At 38.5% G+C, this 21831-nt stretch overlaps 1 long non-coding RNA gene across 1 annotated transcript; it reads left to right on the forward strand.

Annotated features, from left to right (window-relative positions):
- The first annotated feature begins 19432 nt into the window (after nucleotides 1-19432).
- Nucleotides 19433-19855, forward strand: LOC149028569 (uncharacterized). The gene is made up of 3 exons (XR_016172226.1): nucleotides 19433-19526; nucleotides 19622-19677; nucleotides 19787-19855. It is a non-coding gene; the product is annotated as an uncharacterized LOC149028569 (long non-coding RNA).
- Nucleotides 19856-21831: the final 1976 nt, after the last annotated feature.

Below are 21831 nucleotides of genomic sequence, written 5' to 3' on the forward strand. Positions count from 1 at the left end.
CAGGCTGCATATTATTGTGTTAGGCTTCAGGATAAATAACTTAAATGGGCTTAAGGAGGATTCATATGCCTTGTTGCTGATCTGACTAGGAAATCTGTGTAAGTTGGCAAATGCAACTCACTTGATCTAGGCTGCATATTATTGTGTTAGGCTTCAGGATAAATAACTTAAATGGTTAAAATTACATTTATGAGATTTTATTTCATCTTCTTTCACTTTTTCCCATCCTTATCTACTTCCTTTTCTATTCTATTTCAACATGAAAATGCGTTAGACATTCATGTGCAGAAAAGAAGGCACTCAGAAGAAAGCACTCTCATTATATTTTGATTTATAGCATTGAATTCCATAAAGGAAAGGCAAAAAGGTACTTGGTGCTTTCAAACTGCATGAACTAGAGTTGTAAAGTTCTACAAAACCATCTCCCCGAAAGTTAGGTATATGGCGTATTTTGGGTTTCCTAAAGCTGGACCTTTCTTTGTTTAGTATGGGCACTACTTCCAAATTACTTATAATTTGTTTCACCCAGGATTATTTTACAAGTTCTTTCTTTCGTTCTTGACATATAACTTTATACCTTGATCATGTCTTTTCTATTCACTTTATTGAACTCCTATGAGTCGGTGACTGATGTGGTAGAAGTCTCTCATTACTAGGATTATTTTCTGTTATTTGCAATGCAATGCTACTACAGCTGCTCTTTATATGTTTATTCCCAACCGTAAAATTTGCACTTATCTGAATCTTTTCTGGTTATTGACTATCTTTAGCACAAACATGTAGGAACTGTGGAAAGATATGGAGAAAAAGCCCAATAGATTTTTCAAGTTGAGGTTTACTGAAAAAGGAAATTTATTTTTTGACTTTTTGGTTATGGCATTTTCCCACCTGTTGGTGAAGATGTATTTCGCTTTTTAAGTTTGTCTTTTTGTCCAGTGTGGGCATGGAAGTACAGCTGATGAGTTGAATCCAGCCTGTATGCCATCTTTCTCAGGTATCTGGATACAAGGAGTTGCTGCAGGACTTTGGCATACATTTTGGATTTCTGCTGAAGGAGATGTGTATGCATTTGGCGGGATCAATTTGGGCAGTTGGGTACTGGTGCTGATCAAGCTGAGGTAAATTCTTAGACATGCAGAAGTGAAGTTTTTGCCATTTGTATCAACTCGAGAGAAAGTAAAAAGACTCTTTCTTGCTGGCTACGAATATGCTACCGCAGGCATGGTAAAAGTGTGTTGCACAATTAAGGCCTCGGTGTTTGGCTTAGGCAGAACTAAATAATTTTCCCATGGGAGGGGGGGGGGGGGTAAAAAAAAAAAAAAAAAAAAAACCCACAGGAAAAATGGGATGCTAAGTGGATGAGTGGCAAAACTGGTGGTAGATAAGAAACCACTTATTGGGGGTGGGGGGGGGGGTCCCCCTTTTGGGTGTTGGGGGGGGGGGGTGGGGGGGGGGGGGCCCCCGCCCCCGGCCGGCCCCCTCTTCCCCCCGCCCCGGGGGGGGGATTTATTAATCTGGAGGGAGGAGGGGGGGGGGGGGGGGGGGCAGGAGAGAAGGGGGGGGGGGGGGGTGGGGAGGGGGGGTTGTGGGGGGCGGGGCCGGGCGGGGCCGGGGGGGGGGAGGGAGGGAGGGGGCGACCCCCCCCCCCCGGGCACGCCTTTTAGGGGGGGTTGTTTTTGTTGTTGTTGTGATATAACAATCATATTTTTGCAAAGTACTGATAGCAAACTTCAAAAGAACATATGGACTTACAGTTACATAGGCATATCTAATACCTGAATTACTGACTAAGAAAACGTGGATTCATTTTTTTGGAAAAAGGAATTTTATATTTCCTTCTTCAAGAGTTACAATTGTTTGGGTTTAACGAGGGGTTAAATATCAACATCCATTCATATTGCTTATTGATATTTGAACTCTCTTCAAGTTGGTTTATTCATGTTAGTGACATTCTGCCAGGTTGCCTCAGAGTGGACCATCTCATGGATCATATTTGCATTATTCTCATGTTCTTTCCATGTCAAGGGTATATTTCCTTCATTATATAACTATAGGCACCTTAAAATAGAAGGTGACAAGCTGCCTTGGGTATCAAGATACACCTTGTCTGCTAGGTGTCACCTAATCCCTGCAAAATAACTGGCTTTTGGTTTAATTTCGTATTCATCACCTATGCTACCTTGCAGCCATAGTACTGATCTTCTTGCTTAGCGCATCCTATAGATATTATATAAGAACTTTTAGCTGCCATGACAATTAATTTATTCGAAATCTTGGTATTTTGGTTTGAACTTTCAATTTAATGCATCTCTCTTAGAAATTTACAAATCCTGAGATTGTTGGTTTAGTATTCTATAACCGTGCTTTTGAAGATTGGGTACATTTTTTTTTTTGGGTTAAGAATTAGTGTGACTATACAAGTGATGTGAACCCAATTTTAGGGTTAGGGTTCCAAGGATGGATTCCCTACAATTGAGGGTTCGCCCGTAGTCTTCTAGCAAATAAGCCAAAAATATTATGGGATGTTTGTGGACCTCTAAAGAAGTTGGAGGAGGACCCTAGGGACAAGTTAGGAATGATATGGGTTGTTCTGATATAGATGTGAATTGTAGGGAGGGCCAAAGAAATAAAATTGGGATCTTCTGGGTTGATAGGGAAAAGTTAGGGTTTTACCAGATTCCTATGGGATGATCTTGAGGGATAAAAATTGATCCTAGGATTGGTAGGAGAAGGGAAAGGATAATTTGGTTTGTTTTTGGTAAGGTTTAGGAAGAGTTTAGGAATGTAGGAAAGGTTCGGATAAAAAGTTGGTGGGTTCTTGGATGGATCTTGGGCAGTCTTTTTGATTCTTTCTCTTCTTCCTTTCTTTTCTTTCTTTTCCTTTTCTGTTTTCAGATCTGCCACAAGCCAGTAAGGGGGTGTTGGGAGGGGTGTGATAGAGAGAAAGGAAATAGGGGAGGGGCTGGGAAGTGTCAAAGGGGGGAGGGGATGGGTTCTAAGGTGCTCTTGGGGGTTGGGGAGAGGGGAATGGGGGCTGCAATGGAGGGGGGTTGGGTTTCCTAGGTGCACAAGAGAGAAAAGTGAGGGAAGGGTCTGGGGGTGTTTGTACTACTTGTTTTACTACTGGAGAAGGAGGAGGTTGTAGATTTATTCTAGGGTGCTGTCGGGGGTTGGGGAGAGGGGAATAGGGGCTGCAATGGTTGGGGGGGGGGGGGGTGAGGTTTCCTAGGTGCTCAAGAGAGAAAAGGGAGGGGAGGGACTGTGATGGGGCTGGAGATGGGGGAAGGGTCTGGGGGTGTTGGTACTACTTGTTTTACTACTGTAGAAGGATAAGGCTTGCAGATTTGTTCTAGGATGCTGTCGCCTGTCGGGGGTTGGGGAAAGGAGAATAGGAGCTGCGATGGAGGGGGGTGGGGTTTCCTAGGTGTGCAAGAGAGAAAAGGGGAGAGGAGTGACTGTGATGGGGCTGGAGGTGGGGAAAGGGGCTGGTGGTGTTGGTAACTTGTTTTACTACTGGAGGAGGAGAAGGCTTGCAGATTTGTTGAAGAAAGCTGCTGCAACTTGAATAAAGACTCTTATATGTCTGCCGTGGCCCTCCCCCAAAGAGAACCACAACTTGTTTCCCAGAAACTATATTCAATCTTTGGCCAATGCAAACTAAGTTTTACGAAGATAGATTGGCTTACTTATAGCTTTACATCAAAAGAAAGAACTTAACTCAAAAGATTCTATTTGGCCAAAAAACACCACAGAAAAAAAAACCCACCAAAAAAAAATACACCCCCCCCCCCCCCCCCCCCCCCCCCCCTTTTTTTTCTCCCCTTTTTCCCCCCCCCCCCCCCCCCCCCCCCCCCCCCCCCACTCTTTGCTCATTTTAGCCTCCACCCCCCCAAAACTACAAAGAAACCAACTTAACTAGGGTTTCCTTTATTAGTTAGGACACCCTTGTATAACTAAATAACAATCTTCTAAATTAAAGTAACTCTCTTGAAATAAAAGACATAATTAACTATAAGAGTCTTACTTTAAAGAAAGATTCCTTACGACTCGAAAACTCAACCACTAGTTCAAACCAAGACTTTAAAACAAAACTGGACTCTGAAAATTGAAAGAAATTTCTGAAATTAAATTCAGTAGCTAATTAGGGCTAAAAATTGACCAAAATGCCCCTTTTTGGGATTCGGCCAGCCTAATTGCTAGGGGCCCAAACCAAGGTTTCAGCCAGGGGGTCACATCTCCAAGTTAGAGTTCTGACTCTCTCTCTCTCTCTCTCTCGTTGCCATGCCAGGGGCTGACTGGTCTAGTATTCCTACTTTGGTAGTTAGGTTACAAGAGATCTTTTCTTGGGTTCCCCTTCTTCTAGTGGAGGCTCTTGAAATTATCTCTAAGCTGTTCTTTTTTACTGTGCATGGACTCTATCAAGACTTTGGATGCCCCAAGTTAAGAAAATAAGCCTGCAAAGGTTGTTTCTTACAGAGCTTGCCATAGTGCTGTAATTGCAGGTATGTCATCTAACTATTTGGCATGGGCAAAATACTGGAAATATATTTTTGGGTACAACCTTCCTAGGTAGATTTCGATATTCACTGTACACAACTGTAATGCATTGGAGGTACTTTGGATTTTCTGTTAAACCATGTGAATCTAGTTTCTCTATGACACTCAATAGGGGGATAAATCTTCCACCGAATCATAATAGCACATGTGTTTCTAGCTCCATCTGATTGGGTTGGTTAATGCCTTTTCAACTTCTTACCCTAAATTGTTTAGTTCTACTTTGTTTTGCCTCTGTCCCTAACATCAGTTTAACTCTTTGCATTTTGGTTTCCTAGTTCCTAAGTGTCTTTATTTGGCCGAAACAGTTTTGGGATGAGTTTATGTCCTAAAGTGGTTTTCGTCAAGTGGTTGGATATGCTATATTTTCAAGGTTAATTGCATTTAGGACATAGTTATGAACCTTTTGGGGGTATTTTAGCTGGGTTAAATGTGGTTCCTTCTACAGTACTGTTAAACTTGAATCATATGTGATTCTTCATTCTTGTTTATTTCAATCCTGATTTGCTGTGCCATTTTTTGCATCATGACATGTTATTTGTTTGTCCGTAAGGGACTAAGGGGCTTAATTTTTTGATTTTATGAAGTACTTGGATTTCATATTTATGTGCAACGACCAGATTGACTGGTGCATGGTTAATGAGTCTAGCTGAGGCAGTCTTTTTGAGGACATAAAAAGTCACCCTTGTTTTCCACATTTTTAATTTGACTTAGGTGGGGAATATGATTTATAACTAGAATAGTGATCTTAAAGCTTGTGTTGAACCAGTGACTCTGTTTCCTCTTGGTGTTTCTGTTTGGAATTCTGACAGAGGTGTGCCTTAGAGTTCAATGAAGGGTTTTCTTCTAAATTTTGAGTGGATGTTCTTTTTCCTTTTTTAGCTACAAATTAATTGTGGTTTTCTTTATGAATCTATCCAATGCTTCTTTAAGAACATATGGAATTGGGAAACATTATTTATGTATTCTGTCTCATGACTGAAGAACAAGTTACTTTTACTTTTTCCATACTTTACGTGTTTTACGACTCTTTGTTTTGTAGAGTTAAATGGTTGTGATGTGAAATGTAACTTCAGTTTGATGATTGTTTACATTTATTCAGTATCCTTTGATTTTTTAATTTCAGTTTCAAAGTTTATTGGTTTTTATAGCCATCCTAAGTTATTGCATGTGCCTCGTGGGTATATGTGATACTTTTCCTGTTTCCTCTTCTTTGTTCTCATCCTTCACACATCAATTTTTTTCTTTTCCCTCCCTTTTGGGTGGAATTGTCTCGTCATTTGGATCACATGTAGCCTCTCACTTCTTGAAGAACTGCTTCTACTAGGCAAAATGGTAACAAGTGCAAATCACCATAGCTTTTAATTTTATATATAATTATGATGCAAGTCAGTTCGTGTTCATGCAATATGATGCTTGAGTTAGATGTCATTTCTTTTTGAATAGTTAGGTGAACTAGGTTTCAATTTCTCTTTGCTTCTATGATCTCTCTGTGGACTTCACGTTGATGGTTCAATCCTATTGATGTTATATTTGAAAATTATATGGTGGTTGGTCCCCTTATTAGTCATTGAAGGTTTGATGTGTGCTAGACACCATTTGTGAAATCCCCTGGATTTCTAACCCTTTAACCCATAGTTTCAAGACCGCAAACTTGGAAGTCTAGTTGGTGACAACTGTGGGCCATTCGAGTCTAGCTCGAAGGTTCGGAGATGGATCCAATGTTAGTGGATGACCCTAGTGACGATTCAACATCTTTCTTAGAGTTTAAGAGGAGAGAGAAGGTCAACCATGAAGGCATTAAAAGGTGATTTTGGCACGTCTAGAAACCAATGATGGAGAATCCAAACGAGGCAAATATACCCAAACGTAGATATTCGAAGGACCTTTCATTTAAGTAGAGAATCCTTGGAATCGGACCTTGGTTGAGGGGGTTAACCAAGTGCCTGTCGATCAGACAGGTTGACCGGTTTGGGTCGACCGTCCATCCCCGTTTTTCGGGCAATTTCGGGAAATTTAGGTTTAAAACCCTATTTTATGACTCTACTAACCTCTAAAGGCATTTTCTAATGCTAGAGTGGGGCTGAGACTTGGAGAGGAGGAGAAACCAAGGAGGATTCCGGATTCCATTCACATGGCGACGCGTTAAGACTCGGGTCATGGTGGAATCATTAAGAAGGTGAGTGTTCTTCAACCTCTCTTCTCTAAACCTAGGTTAGTGGTATTTTCTTCATGATAAATTATAGATTTCGGTAGTTGGGGTATATTGAATGCATTGAATGCTTGCAATTAGTTCTATTTATGTTTCCCTTTAGTTTTGGAAGTTGTTTATGCGAATTGTTGCAAACAATTTTGCATTGAGCCTCTCAGAGATGCCCGCGGGCACTCGCGAGAGCCAAATTTGGGGCTTTTCGATTGAGACCTAATTGGGACAAATTGTTAATACTTTTAGGACCCTATCACTGTTAATTAGGAGTTCCTAAAGTCTTGTTTTGAGTCGACTTCGAATCGGAGGCGAAATAATGATTTTTGCCGAAACTAGGTTGTGAATGAAGGGTTTGAGGCCATTTAACAGATTGGATTCGGGAAGTATAATTTTGGACCTCTTTTGAAACCCAATTGACTTCCAATTAATAAAGTGACCCTTGCAGATATCACACCATTGCAGATTGGACACTTTTTGATAGGCTAGTACTGTTAGTTTAGTAGTCTATACCCGTGCCCTTAAAGATTGGACACTTTTTGATAGGCCGCTCATATCTCGTGTGTATCTCGCAAGCGCAAGAAGAAAGCTGGATTTGGCAAACAGCAGCTAGGGAAGGCAATTAGATATGGTTTTGAGAAGGAGGTTGCTGAATAGAGAAAGCAATCAAATCTGGTCCTGAGATGGAGGTTGTTGAATAGAGAATGATTTGCAGAATATTGCAGAATATTTACTACTGAATAAGAGGGATTTGGGGATAGGCAGAATATTGTGAATGATTTGCAGAACTGAATGAGAGATTTGGGGACAAGACAAATATTGTAGAATATTTACTACGGAATGAGAGAGATTTGGGGGAGATTGGGTTGATTAGGGGTTGTAAATAGGGGTAAGATGTGAGTAGTAGTTAAGGATTATTTATGTGAGTGTTTGGGCAGCCTTAGGTTGAGGGGCAGCAATGTGCTATGGGGGTGACTGACACTATTATAACTAGTTCATCATTGTTCTTCGTCATTCTATTAATTAAATAATATCAGTTTTGCATTCGATTTGTGGGTTTTTATCAAATTGGTATCAGAACAGTGACAATCTGTGGGAATAGATGGAAACCGGATTGTCCATGTTTTCTGATGAAGGCAATGTGCAAGAATGACTTTTTGAAGTGTTGTTATTCTGTTGGGAACACCAAATTGAGGAGGAGAGAAGGTTGAGTGTGGTTCTCCAACATTTGGAAGGAGATGTGCTGGATGGGGTGTATGATAGATCTTGGTCGGAATTTACTTGGGTGAGTTTCCAAGAAGCCATTAAAATAGATTTTGGTTATAGCAGAGAATCAAAACGAATTTTGAGTTCGCACAATTCTGAAATAGTGATCAGCGTTAGTGAAGACAACCATGCTATGCAATCAGAGGGAAGAGGAAGTAGATCGACGAAGGCGAAAAAATTGCGGATGAAGCCATGATTAATTTCAAACTTGTTTAGGCTTGCGCCGATAATCAAAACAATGGTATGGAAGTTTTATTTGAGTTTTCCACTAAAGAGAGAGAAGAGAAGAAACATAGGAGGGGACCACAAAGGCTTTTCCGGATAGAAAGTAAGGTGGATTGGGAAGCAAGAACTCCGGCGAAACCACCATGGCTGATAGTGGTAGCGATGGAAGGGGACTCGTCGGCACCGACGGAGATAAAATAGCTTGAATTCTGGCAAAATTCTGGTGCGATTGCCGAATAAATTCTTTCATGATTTTCACCTTGAGGACAAGGTGGGACTGTTGGAGGGGAGTATTGATAGGCCCCTCATATCTCGTGTGTATCTCTCAAGCACAAGAAGAAAGTTGGATTTGACAAACAACAGTTAGGGAAGGCAATCAGATATGGTCCTGAGAAGGAGGTTGCTGAATAGAGAAAGCAATTAGATCTGGTCCTGAGATGGAGGTTGTTGAATAGAGAATGATTTGCAGAATATTGCAGAATATTTACTATTGAATAAGAGGGATTTGGGGACAGGCAGAATATTGTGAATGATTTCTAGAATATTGCAGAATATTTACTACTGAATGAGAGAGATTTGGGGATAGACAGAATATTGCAGAATATTTACTACCGAATAAGAGAGATTTGGGTTGATTAGGGGTTATAAATAGGGGTAAGATGTGAGTAGTAGTTAAGGATTATTTATGTGAGTGTTTGGGCAGCCGTAGGCTGAGGGGCAACAATGTGCTGTGGGGGTGACTGGCACCATTATAACCAATTTATCATTGTTCTTCGTTATTCTATCAATTAAATAATATTAGTTTTACATTCGATTTGTGGGTTCTTATCACGTTTTTTTTTTTTTTTTGGAGAGTCAATGTGACCACCCAAGTTGGAGTTCTGATTGTCTATCTTTGTTGTTCCCTTTCTTCTAGCAGAGTCTCTTGAAATTAGCTCTAAAGTTGTCCTTTTTTTCCCCCCGTCCTTGTGCATAGACTCTACCAAGACTTTTGGATACCCCAAGATTAGAAAATAAGTACACAAAACCTGCTTCTTATGGAGCTAGCGATAGTGCTATAATTGCAGGTATGTCATCTAACTATTTCCATCGTGACTTTTATTTGGCATGGGCAAAATACTAGAAATTATTTTTGGGTACAAAATTCCTAGGCAGAGTTTGATATTCACTTTGCACAACCGTAAAGCATTGGAAGTACTTTGGTTTTACTATTAACCTATGTGAGTCTAGTTTCTCTATTGCACTCAATACGGAGATAAATCTTCCACTGAATCATAATAAGCACAGGTGTTCCTAGCTCCAGCTCATTAGGTTGATTAAAGCCTTTTCAACTTCTTATTGTCAATTGTTTACTTCTACTTAGTTTTTTGCCTCTGTCCCGAACAAAATCAGTGGGATGGACCCAAAATTTGTCCTGCACTAATCTGATTTCTTATCAGTTTTACTCTTTCCCTACTGGTTCCTAGTTCCCAAGTATGTTTATTTGGTTAAAACAGTTCCTTGGACGAGTTTACTTCTTCAAAGTTGTTTTCGTCAAGTGGTTGGATATACTTTCTTTTAAAGGTTGGTTGCTTTTCGGATATGGTTATGAACATTTTACGGTATTTTAGCTAAGGTTAAATGAGGGTTCCTTCTATAGTACTGCTAATCTTGAATCATATGTGATACGTCAATCTTGTTTATTTCACTCCTGATTGGTTATGCCATTTTTTGCACTGCGACATGTTATTTGTTAGTCTGTATGGGGTTTCGATTTTATGAAGCACAGTGATTTCATATTGATGTGCAAAGTTTTAGTTGACTGGATTGAATGGTGCATGGTTAATGAGTTGACGCAGTCTTCTTGAGGACATAGAAAGTCATCCTTGTTTCCACATTTTTAATTAGAATTAGGCAGGGAATGATGATTTGTAATTGAAATAATGATCTTAACATTTGTGTTGAACTGGTGACTCTGTTTTTTCTTGATGTTTGTTTTGAATCTTGACTATCATACAAGGAGTTGTAGAGGTGTAATGCTTTAGAGTTCAACAAAGTTTTTTCTTCTAAATTTTGAATGGAAGTTCTTTTTCCCTTGTTTAGCTAAAAGTTAATTGTGGTTGTCTTTCTAGATCCATATTATTTGCACTTTTACTGTGTGTTTTGTTAAATCCACTGCTTCTTAAAAAACATATGGAATTGGGAACATTATTATTGTCTTCTGGATCATGACTGAAGAACTAGTTACATTTTCTCTTTCACTTCTACAGTTCCTGTTTTATGGCTTTTTGTTTTGTAGACTTAAATGGTTGTGATGTGGAATGTAGCTTCAGTTTGATGTTTGTTTACATTTATTCAATATCATTTGAGTTTTTCTAGTTTTAATTTCAGTTTCAAAATGTATTGGTTTTTATAGCCATCTTAAGTTATTGAATGTGCCTCATGGGTGTATGTGATATTTTTCATGTTTCCTCTTAGATTTTTCTCACCCTTCACACATCAATTTTTTTCTTCTCCCTCCCTTTTGAGTGGAATTGTCTCCTAATTTGGACACATGTTACTTCTCACTTCTTTCAAGAATTGCTTGTACTAGGCAAAATGGTAACAAGTGAAAATCACCATGACATTTCATTTTATATAGAATTATGAAGAACACCAGTTTGTGTTCATGCGATGTGATGCCTGAATTACATGTCATTTCTATTTGAACGGTTAGGTGAATTGGGTTTCAATTTCTCTATGCTTCTATGATCTTACTATGTGGACTTCTTTTTGACTATTTAATTCTAGTGGTGTTATATTTGAAATTATATGATGGGTGCTCCCCTTATTAGTTGTTGAAGGTCAGATGTGTGTGAGACACCATCACTTCATGAGATTTTGAGACCTAATTGTCGAGTATATGATGGTCAGATTGATCATTTTGATGAGTGTAGAGATCCTGTGTTTGGCAATTGGTTGATGACTTCAAACAATGTTAATGTTTAAGACAAACAATTTTCGTTTTTTCTTGTGATATTAATGCTGGTGTGAAACTGTCTTTTTGTTTAAGGTTTGAGTTATGTCTGAGATCCTGGAATACCATTATGGATTTTGCTAAGAGTAGGTTTCACTTCACTAGACAGAACCTTCCCATGTGTCAATCTTCTCCAGAAGTTCTGAAAATGGGGTCTATTTAATGTTTTGATGGGATTATTGCTATATTGGTCATTTGAAGCATTGATGTTGGTATCCAGTCAGTTTTTTGAGTTGCTCGAGATATCAGCTATAATTTGGTTGACTTACATGGTGAGCTAACCTGGTTCTTGGCAGTTGGCACTGCCAAAAGCTAGAAACTGTAGTTTGGTAGACAGAACAAGATAAGATCAGTTGTTTGGTAATAATTATTTTCAGTGGCAGTGGCATTAGCATAGGATGGAATACAACAGTAATGCTGATTTTGTATGGTTTCTACATCAGTTTCAATTTCATTGGGTGATTTCTATTTCTGAAAATTGTTTGGTTTGATTTTTGCAACTTATTGCTGTGAAAAGAGATTCTAAAATAGCTGAGGAACTGTGTAATGGAGCCCTTTATTTTTCCTTTGCCTGTTTCTTGCTACTAGAATTTCATTACAGGTGGTTGATAGTCCTCGTAAGTCATAATGAAACCAATCCCCACAACCCCCACCCCCCGGCAAAAAGAAAGAAAGAGATAGCAGAAAAGTAGTAGTTTATGATTTTCTAAAGGTACTAGAATATGCTAAAAAGGAAACACCGATGGTCAGAAATGATGGGGTTCAAACATCAAGACCAATTGAACAATCCAAAGTGGGTGTCAGTCAGATGATTGTGCACCCTTACATATTCTGAAGAGATGAGCCAAAGGGCAGGCCGTTGCCTAGGATACATGGTTGATGTGTTATAGTGGTTTGACTTCCCATTTCAATGCCCTTGAATTCTCTTCATTTAGTCGAATTTTTTTCTTTGTGTTTTCCCCCTACGATTTCTATTAAGTTAGTCTGGTCTTCTAGGTGTTGAAGAATAATCCTGATGGGTCTGAGGCTGGATCTTTACTACAGTTAATGAATCACACTCTTACCATTTTCGGTCAAGGCTTCTCAGACATTGGATATGAATTTTGCTTACATGCTGCTTTGTTTGAATGCATGGTGCAGGTAGGAGGTAACCCATCCTTTGTGTGATAGAAGTCAATATGTGAACGTCTGAATGCTGTTTCTGAGATTGCAGATTCAATTGGATTGTGTGGAGCTCCATAGAGATTGGTGTAGCTTATGAGAAAGATTCATGTGTGACTGTAGGATGTAAAGTCATATCTTTGATTTCTTCAGTTTTAACAACTTTAGGATTTGGGACTCCCTTGCCACCATGTCGGGATCCCCTAGTGACACTACCATTTGGCTTCCCTCCCCTACCAAAACCTTTTCCACCTCTTCAGCCTGGAACCTCCTCCGTGCCCATAACCTTAAACCCCCTTGGCCTCCCCTGGTTTGATTTAAAACACACATTCCCGGTCACTCCCTTACCCTTTGGAGGCCCCTCAACCATGCCCTCCCCATCCGATCCTTCCTTATTGGCTACCACATCCCTGTTAACTCAAACTGCATCCTTTGTTGGAATAGTTCGGAGGACCTTGACCATCTTTTCTTTTCTTGCCTTTTCCAGATCTATCTCGGAAAAAAGCCCTATCCTTCATTTGGCCCATTTGAGGTGATCATTTGGCTTTGCTAGTCAGTGGTCTTGGATTCTGAGGAACTTCCTAGGCTCTACTATTTGTGATTGGGTTGGTAAGCTCATGTTCTGTGCCTCTATCCATCATCTTTGGTGGGAGCAAAACCTGACGAAATAGGAATTGAAGTGTTTTATTCTTGTGTATATTATTCAGAATTTTACAATCAATATATACACAGCTGCTATCTATGAAATAGGAGAGAATATCCTACCTAGAAGATTAGAATAAATGAGAAATCTACCTAGAATAGAAGATTACAATAGATAAGAAATCTACCTAGAATAGAAGATTGCAATAAATGAGTAATCTACCTAGAATAGAAAAATACAATAAGAAAAATACCTGTAATAGAATATTACAATCTGATCTACTTAGATTAAAGATACTAATAAAATATTATGATATGATTCTAAGATTTTCCACACTCCCCCTCAAGCTGGTGAATAGGCATTCTCCATTCCCAGCTTGGATATGCATTTTTGAAAGGCTGAGCTGCTCAATCCTTTAGTAAGTACATCAGCAAGTTGACCATGTGTAGACACATACGACGTACAAATCAGTCCGCTATCCAGCTTCTCTTTAATGAAGTGTCTGTCAATCTCAATGTGCTTGGTTTGGTCATGTTGAACATGGTTATGTGCTATGCTGATTGCTGATTTGTTGTCACAGTAGAGTCTCATTGGTCCACCCCATTCAACCTTTAGGTCTTCTAAGATAATCTTCAACCAAAGTAATTCACATATTCCTTGAGCCATTGCATGAAATTCGGCTTCTGCACTTGACTGGGCCACAACATTCTGCCTCTTGCTCCTCCATGTCACAAGATTGCCACCAAGAAAGGTGCAATATCCTGTGGTTGACCTTCTATCTACTGTTGACCCTGCATAATCAGCATCAGTGTATGCTTTTAGTATCATTCCTTTATTCCTTCTAAATAAAAGGCCTCTCCCTGGCGTCCCTTTTAAATATTGTAGCACACGGTGAGCTGCATGCAAGTGAATTTCCTTTGGACTGTCCATGAATTGGTTGATTACACTAACTGCATATGCTATGTCGGGCCTTGTGTGAGACAAGTAGATTAGTCTTCCTACTAGTCTTTGATACATCTCTCGGTCCACAACAACATCTTCTTTTGTATTCCCAAGTTTACTGTTGGGATCTATTGGAGTGCTTGCTGGTTTACACGCGGCCATTCCTGTTTCTTTAAGGAGATCAATGATATACTTTTGTTGAGAGATGAAAATGCCTTGTTGAGAGTGAGAAACTTCAATGCCAAGGAAGTATTTTAATCTTCTTAAAGCCTTGATCTCAAATTCCTTAGCCAAGCATTAAGTCAAATTTTGTTTCTCTTTTTCTTCATTTCCTGTCCCTATTTGTCATCAACATACACAAGTAGTGCCGTGACTCCCCCTGATGATGAGTGCTTTATGAACAATGTATGGTCTCCTTGACTTTGCTTGTAACCCATACTAATCATGACTTTAGTAAATTTGCCAAACCATGCCCGCGGTGACTGTTTGAGTCCATAAAAGGCCTTTTTTAACTTGCATACAGTATTAGCAGCTAAATCATTCTCATAACCTAGTGGAACCTTCATGTAAATTTCTTCCTTTAGTTCACCATGCAAGAATGCATTTTTAACATCAAACTGTTGCAAGTCCCAACCATAATTTGCCGCCAAGGATAGTAAGATTCTGACAGTATTCATTTTTGCAACTGGAGCAAATGTTTCAAGGTAGTCAATCCCGTAAGTTTGGGTGTAGCCCTTGGCTACCAACCTTGCTTTGTACCTTTCTAAAGATCCATCTGCTTGATATTTCAATGTATAGACCCATTTGCACCCCACAGGTTTCTTCCCTTCTGGTAACCTTACAAGTTCCCATGTTCCATTGCTTTCTAATGCTTCCATCTCCACATTCATAGCTTGCTTCCACTCCTTATTGGATAAAGCCTCAAATAAGTTGTTAGGAATGGCAATGGTGTTTAAACTTACCAGAAAGGCTCTATGAGACGGGGAAAAATGTTTAAAGGACAAGAATTGGGCAAGAGGGTACATGGGTTTCGTTGTGCATTCTCTAGTGCCTTTCCTAATGGCAATAGGAAGGTCTAGTTCATTACTATTTGTGGGCACATCAGATTCGGTTTGTAGTGAAGGATTAGTCATTTGTACCTCATTTTCAGAATTTGGATTGGAGTCTTGAACTTGCACTGATTTTGGAACAAGATTCTTCTTCCTTGAGAACATCTTTCCTTTGCCAAATCTCACATGCTCAATATCAGAAATAGGCTCTTTCATTTCAAAGTTTGACATATGTTCATGTTGTTCACAGTTTGACTCAGGTGACATAGTGAAGTATTTGGGAGTGAACTCTAAGTCAAGTAAGGAATTCCCATTCTTATCTTCCATTATTGAATGCTCCCCCTAAAGATGAGATGTGGAAAAATAAGACTTATGTTCATGAAAAGTGACATCAATGGAAACATATAACCTTTTTGAAGGAGGGTGATAGCACTTATAGCTCTTTTGAGTGGAGGAATATCCTATAAATAAACATTTGAGTGCTCTAGGATCTAATTTACCCCGATGTGGTCCATGAATATGAACAAATGAGACACCCAAAAATTCGAGGAACAAGGTTATTTGTCGTTTGTAGGTTTGGGTAGAACTGGGAAAGGACATCCATTGGACTCTTGAATCCTAAGACTCTCGAAGGCAGCCGATTTATGAGATGAGTTGTTGTGAGGACTGCTTCCCTCCAAAATGACTTAGGCACATTGTATTGGAATAGGGAGGCTCTAGTTACATCAAGAAGGTGGCCATTTTTCCATTCAGCTACTCCGTTTTGTTGTGGGGTATCAACGCACGATGACTCATGTATAATTCCCTCCCTTTGAAAGAATGGAGTTAGAATTTGATTGAAATAGTCTCTGGCATTATCAGATCTAAATCTTTTTATACTAACTCCAAATTAGTTTTTAACCATGGAATGGAAGTTGGGAAGAACACAACTAACGTCGGATTTGTTTTTGAGTAGAAAAATCCATGAGACACGAGTGCAATCATCAATGAATGACACGAACCACCTAGCCCCAGACACATTAGGAACTCTAGAAGGACCCCAAATATCACTATGAATGAGATAAAAGGGGATGGAACTTCTTTTCTTGCTTAAAGGAAGTGGTACATGCTTGTGTTTAGCAAACTCACACACATCACAATGAAACTCATCAACATGTATGCCTTAAAACAAAGAAGGAAACAAAAGACTGATTACCCTAAAGGAAGGATGCCTAAGTCAGATTTTTTCTTTATTGGTTTGAGAAGGACTACCATTGGTAGCATGTGATTGGCTTGGTCCCTTTCTCTAGCATGTCCAATCGTCCTCCCCGAATCCTTGTCCTGAAATACACAATGACTATGGTGAAAGACTACATTACAATGTAAATCTTGCGTGAGTTTCTTCACAGAAACGAGATTTGTAGATAGTCTAGGAACATGTAGGACATTTTTCAAGGTGAGGGATGAGTTGAGCTCAATATTTCCAGTTCCGATCCACGGTAGTTAACGAGCCATCAGCAGTAGCTATCTTCCTACTACTTGGACAGGGAGAATATGTGGTGAAAAGATTTGGTGAGTGTGTCATGTGGTCAGTTGCATCTGAATCTATGATCCAGGGGCTTGAAAGATAATTACTAAAGACATTTAATCCAATAGAAAGTGGAAACTCACCTGAAAATGCCAAAGAACATGTACCTGGTTTTTTGTTAAGGTTGCTCAAAAGAGTTTTTATACGTTCTATGTCCTCCTGATTAAGGCTAGCAACCTCTTTATTAGTGGCTTTAGGTTGCTGTGCAGATGTAATATGCGCCTAACCATTATTTCCAGATTGCTCTCCTTTGTGCCCCCACTCTCGGTTAGGAGGTTTACCATGAAGTTTCCAGCATCTTTCCCGTGTGTGACGAGCTTTCTTGCAATAGGTACACCATAGATTGTCTCTGTTTTGCTAATTGGATTGCCCATTTTTTCCACTTTCAGCAACAAATGCCTTGTTGGTTGTGGGAGTTGAATGCTCTCCTCCTTGAGATACCATTGCTGAACTATCAACACTTGTAGGCTCTAACATCAGTCCTCTTCTGCTCTCTTCCCCTCGAACCAATGCTACAACTTCATTGAAACATGGCACATCTGGTTTTCCAAGAATTTGAACCCTTATTTGGTCAAACTCAGGATTTAACCCAACCAAAAAATCATAGACTCTATCTTGCTCAATATACTGCTTTACTACTGCAGCATCCTCAGAGCACTTCGTCTTGATGACTCGGTAATGATCCAACTCTTGCCACAAAGCTTTCAGTTGGTTGGCATATTTTGTAACTGTTTTATTTCCTTGTTTGGCTGCTATTGTTTTAACCTTGACCTCATAGACTTGAGCCGCATCTCTCGCCTTAGAATACGTCTGTTGGATAGCCTCCTAGATGTCTTTGCAGTTGCCAAGAACATGCATGTATCACTGATTTCTGAAATCATAGAATTCCACATCCATGCCATAATCATAGAATCTTCTTTGTCCCATGCTTCATATTTTGGATCTCCTGATTTTGGTCCATCTCCAATCAGGTGGCTCATCTTTCCTTTGCCCTTTAGAATGGTCCGAATGAGTTGAGACCATTTTAAATAATTTCTTCCTTCGAGCCTGTAGTCAAATTGAATATTCTGCAATTCTCCATTCTGCAGATTTTTGATTGTCTGATCAAATGCACTCCCGGAAGTAACCTCTCTTGGTTCTGACATACTCTTTGTAGGTGCTTAAAAATAATATGTGAAACAGTAACCAAAGATGCAGTAGAACGACAAACAAGACGGAGAAAGAAAAAATCTGTTTTTCAGGTAAGGAAAAAAAAAAAAAAAACAGAACAGAGCTGAATAAAGAATGGCGATAAAGGCCAAAGGAAGAATAATCTCTGTGTGGCGGAAACACCAGAGATTAAAGGCAATGAAGGCCTGAAAGCTGAACAGCAATCCCAAGATTGGTTGGCTCTGATGCCATGACGAAATAGGAATTGAAGTGTTTTATTCTTGTGTATATTATTTAGAACTTTACAATCAATATATACACAGCTGCTATCTATGAAATAGGAGAGAATATCCTACCTAGAAGATTAGAATAAATGAGAAATCTACCTAGAATAGAAGATTACAATAAATGAGAAATCTACCTAGAATAGAAGATTACAATAAATGAGAAATCTACCTAGAATAGAAAATTGCAATAAATGAGTAATCTACCTAGAATAGAAAAATACAATAAGAAAAATACCTGTAATAGAATATTACAATCTGATCTACTTAGATTAAAGATACTAATAAAATATTATGATATGATTCTAAGATTTTCCACAGAACCTTCAGAGATGGACTTCCAAATCACTCTCGAAAGAAATGATTTGGAATGCCATCTATTTTGATGTTTCTTCTAGACTTGTTGGCTCTCTCTATTCCCTGATTGATGATACCCCAAGGAAGATGCTTGGGGTCTTAACCTTTCTTTCCAGTCTTCCTTCTAAAGACCGTTTTTGTACTTTCTCTTTAATATATTATTTATTCATCCAAAAAAAAAAAAAAACAACTTTAGGAAGGTCACTTGATAGGCTGATTTCAGCATGGGGCTACAGTTTTCATCAGACTGCAACTACATCTGAGGTAATACAGTCTTTCCCAGGACATATCATAATATATGTGCAAGGTTTAATCTGTCAGTGATTTTAAGAGGTGTATTGGAGATGCATACCAACCACTGCAGATCATATGGAGATAGTAAAGGTATACGTGGAAATACACGTTCAAGAAATTAAATAGAATCACATAGAAAAGCAATATATAGTAAGTGTCATTCATAAAAACTAAAATGGAGAACAATTTATGATCGGACAAGTGCATTAAATTAAACTTGTTATGGTGGTGAGGTTTCTCACATGTTGTAAAATAACTATATAACCATGAAGAGTATTGGATGATTGAGACTTGGAAAGGATGGTATAGTAGCACTCTTTGATTCATATTTCAGCTGGAAAATGTGAAGAAAACATGATTACATGGAAGATATTAGAGTCTTGTTTGTGAATTCCATTTATATCAAGTTTGTGAGTCAAAAGTGATTTTTTAATGCAATATGTCAATTCAAATGCATTAAACTATTTTTTTGTTGATTGAGTACTGTCAACTGCTTTGGATGTACACCAAATGTACTACTTTTTCCAGTTCATCTTGTTTTTCTGTGTATAGAGTTTTATATCATTTCTCTCTCCCTCCTTCCCTCTTCTCTTCTCACTTCAATCATTTCATGAAGTCCTGCACATGTTCCCTAGAATTCTGAACCTTGCTTTTGTCTAAGCTACTGCTACAGCTCAATTCTATCAGTTTGTCATCTTGTCCTTGTGCACTAACTTCTCCCGTGCTAAAATGCTACAGTTTGTTTCAGTCATGCATGCTATTTTAGATGCTGGAAAACAATTTCAGCAACTCAATTTTGAAGAAGAGGACTGCAGTGGGAGAGTGGAGGTGCAGCAGGTTGTGCATTCAGCTTTGTAGAAGGTTTATTTTGACAGTCTCATCATCGAACGGTCATGCTGCTAAACTTCTTGCTGTCCTTAATAAATATGCAGCTGACCAAGGGGATTTGACGAGCTTATTTAATGTTTCTAATAGACAATTCCCAGAGGTGAGTGCAGAATTGTCAGATAGTTTCTGTCCTTGATCTGCTTTCTGCTTTAATTTTGTGACTTCTTAATTTGTTTTCTCTGCTTACCTGAGATACCCAACAATTGCAGAGGTTGCTAGGGCTCAGGTGGCAGTTCAAATTGCAAAGGAGAAGTTATATCAGGATCCACACATCTAATAAAGGTAATTTTTTTTTTGTGGGGGTGGGGGGGTGAATAGAGGTAATTTCATCAACATTGAACTGGTGAAAATAAATTCATAGTCAGTTGCCATGGATCAGTAGCCAACTTTTATTTAATTTTACTGTTCTCCATAACTTTATTTTAACCACTCAATTCTAGTCTGCGTGCCTTTGCTTTTAATTCATTACATACTTTTCTATTTTCCATACTCCAAAACTCTCTGTTTTTATTGGATTTAAATGTATTTGCTTATTTATGAAAAATATTTCAAGTAAATGGAATAACGTTTAAATGATATCTTTCATGAGATGTGTCAATTTTGATTTGGTACCATTTCGAGGACAGTATATAGTATCAATGGTAAAATATGCAAGTACTAGTGTTAGTACCATTTCAAGAAAGTTCCTGGGATTGAGATATGGTTGAAACCTGCCCTAACTCGATCTTGGGGCTGGGGTTAAACCTTGCCTATCAGGGTTGGGGATTTGGATTCCTATTGTGGTAGAATTCTTGGACTATTTTTTATTTGTTAATTTTCTCTCCTAATGTTTTCATCGAAGTTAGTAGGGGATTTTGTCCAATAGAAGTTCTCCCTTTTCATTTGTTAATGATGTACACTTTTATCTTTTTTATTTTTTATGTATTTTGGATAATATTATCTTTATGTTGTTAAAATTACTATTAGTTGATGGCATTGTTTCAATCCCAGTCATTTTAGGCCATTCATGTAATTTTGCAGTTTCAGTGAGTACTTGTTTTATGGTAATCCTAAAATTTTGGGTAATTTATTCATCATTTGTTGTCTAGTTGGAAGTTAATTTGATTCTGCTTTGGCTGCAGTTGCCTTCAAATGTAAAGGTTCTCTTATAATCTTGTAAGTGTAAAATGACATAACTATTCTAGATTGAAGGTTATTTCTTTGTAGTTGTCCTTCAATAAGGATACAATCTTTGAATGTGTTCTCTCCTTTAGAGACGGTTGTAAGGGTAGGAGATGGTTGTGACGTACTATAAGAGCAAACATTGACAACACATTTTATTGCATTGCATATTGGTCTATATGTAAATCTACTTCTTTTGTGCGTTGATTGGTAATTTTGCTTTTGCAATGTAGGATGTCAGCCTTTTTAGCGTAAAAAGCATGATCCTTTGATATATGATGCACAAAGTTTACATGGTATTGCAAAAATGAACATAACTGCTGACACCAAGCCAAAGATTGCACAGCTGTAATGCAATATTAATAACAGGGAAGTAGCACAACTGAGTTAGGTAGTATAAAATTTTATAAAATAGCTTATATATATAATTATCAGATTGCAACGTAGTGCACGAAAAATTATCTGGGAAGACTGCACCTTACTATAGATGGTTGATGGTGGTAGCTCAACTGACCCAGAGAGGATGAAATTTATATAAAATAGCTTGAAAAATTTAGTATCGGATCGGATCTATGTTGCAAAAGAGATGATGATAATTATAACTCATTGTGTTTCAACTGTTTCTTCTTCTACCTCTAACTGCCATTTTATCCTTGTTGATGAACTAGTGCTCTGCTTTCCTTCCCTTACCCGCCCCTCTCAATGGCTGGTTTTATTAACATAAATGCTCTTCAGATATATTTACAATGCATTTAATGGGATTTTCATATTAAAATATATTATAACATTAAATATCTTAAAAATCGATGTGAAGGTTAAGAATACAAGGGATAAAATTAATTGAAAGCTGAAAAGTGTAGCAGTCTGCCCACTATAAAAGATTTGCTTTTGCAAATCTTAGTGGCCTTCCTAACATAACTATTTGGCTCACCTCGGTTTCAAGTCAGAAAACCTGGTTTTCCAACTATGGTTTGGGCATCTTCATGATAGCATTGCACCATTCAGATTCTGTAATGGTTCCTAGATTATTGATCATTATTAGTATGTTTTAGATTTTTGAGTTTTTTTTATTTCTATTTATGTTAGAATTATG

The sequence above is a fragment of the Hakea prostrata genome, chromosome 1 (genome assembly GCF_041222555.1).
Source record: "Hakea prostrata isolate BN-2017 chromosome 1, UWA_Hpros_2, whole genome shotgun sequence".
Lineage (NCBI taxonomy): Eukaryota > Viridiplantae > Streptophyta > Magnoliopsida > Proteales > Proteaceae > Hakea > Hakea prostrata.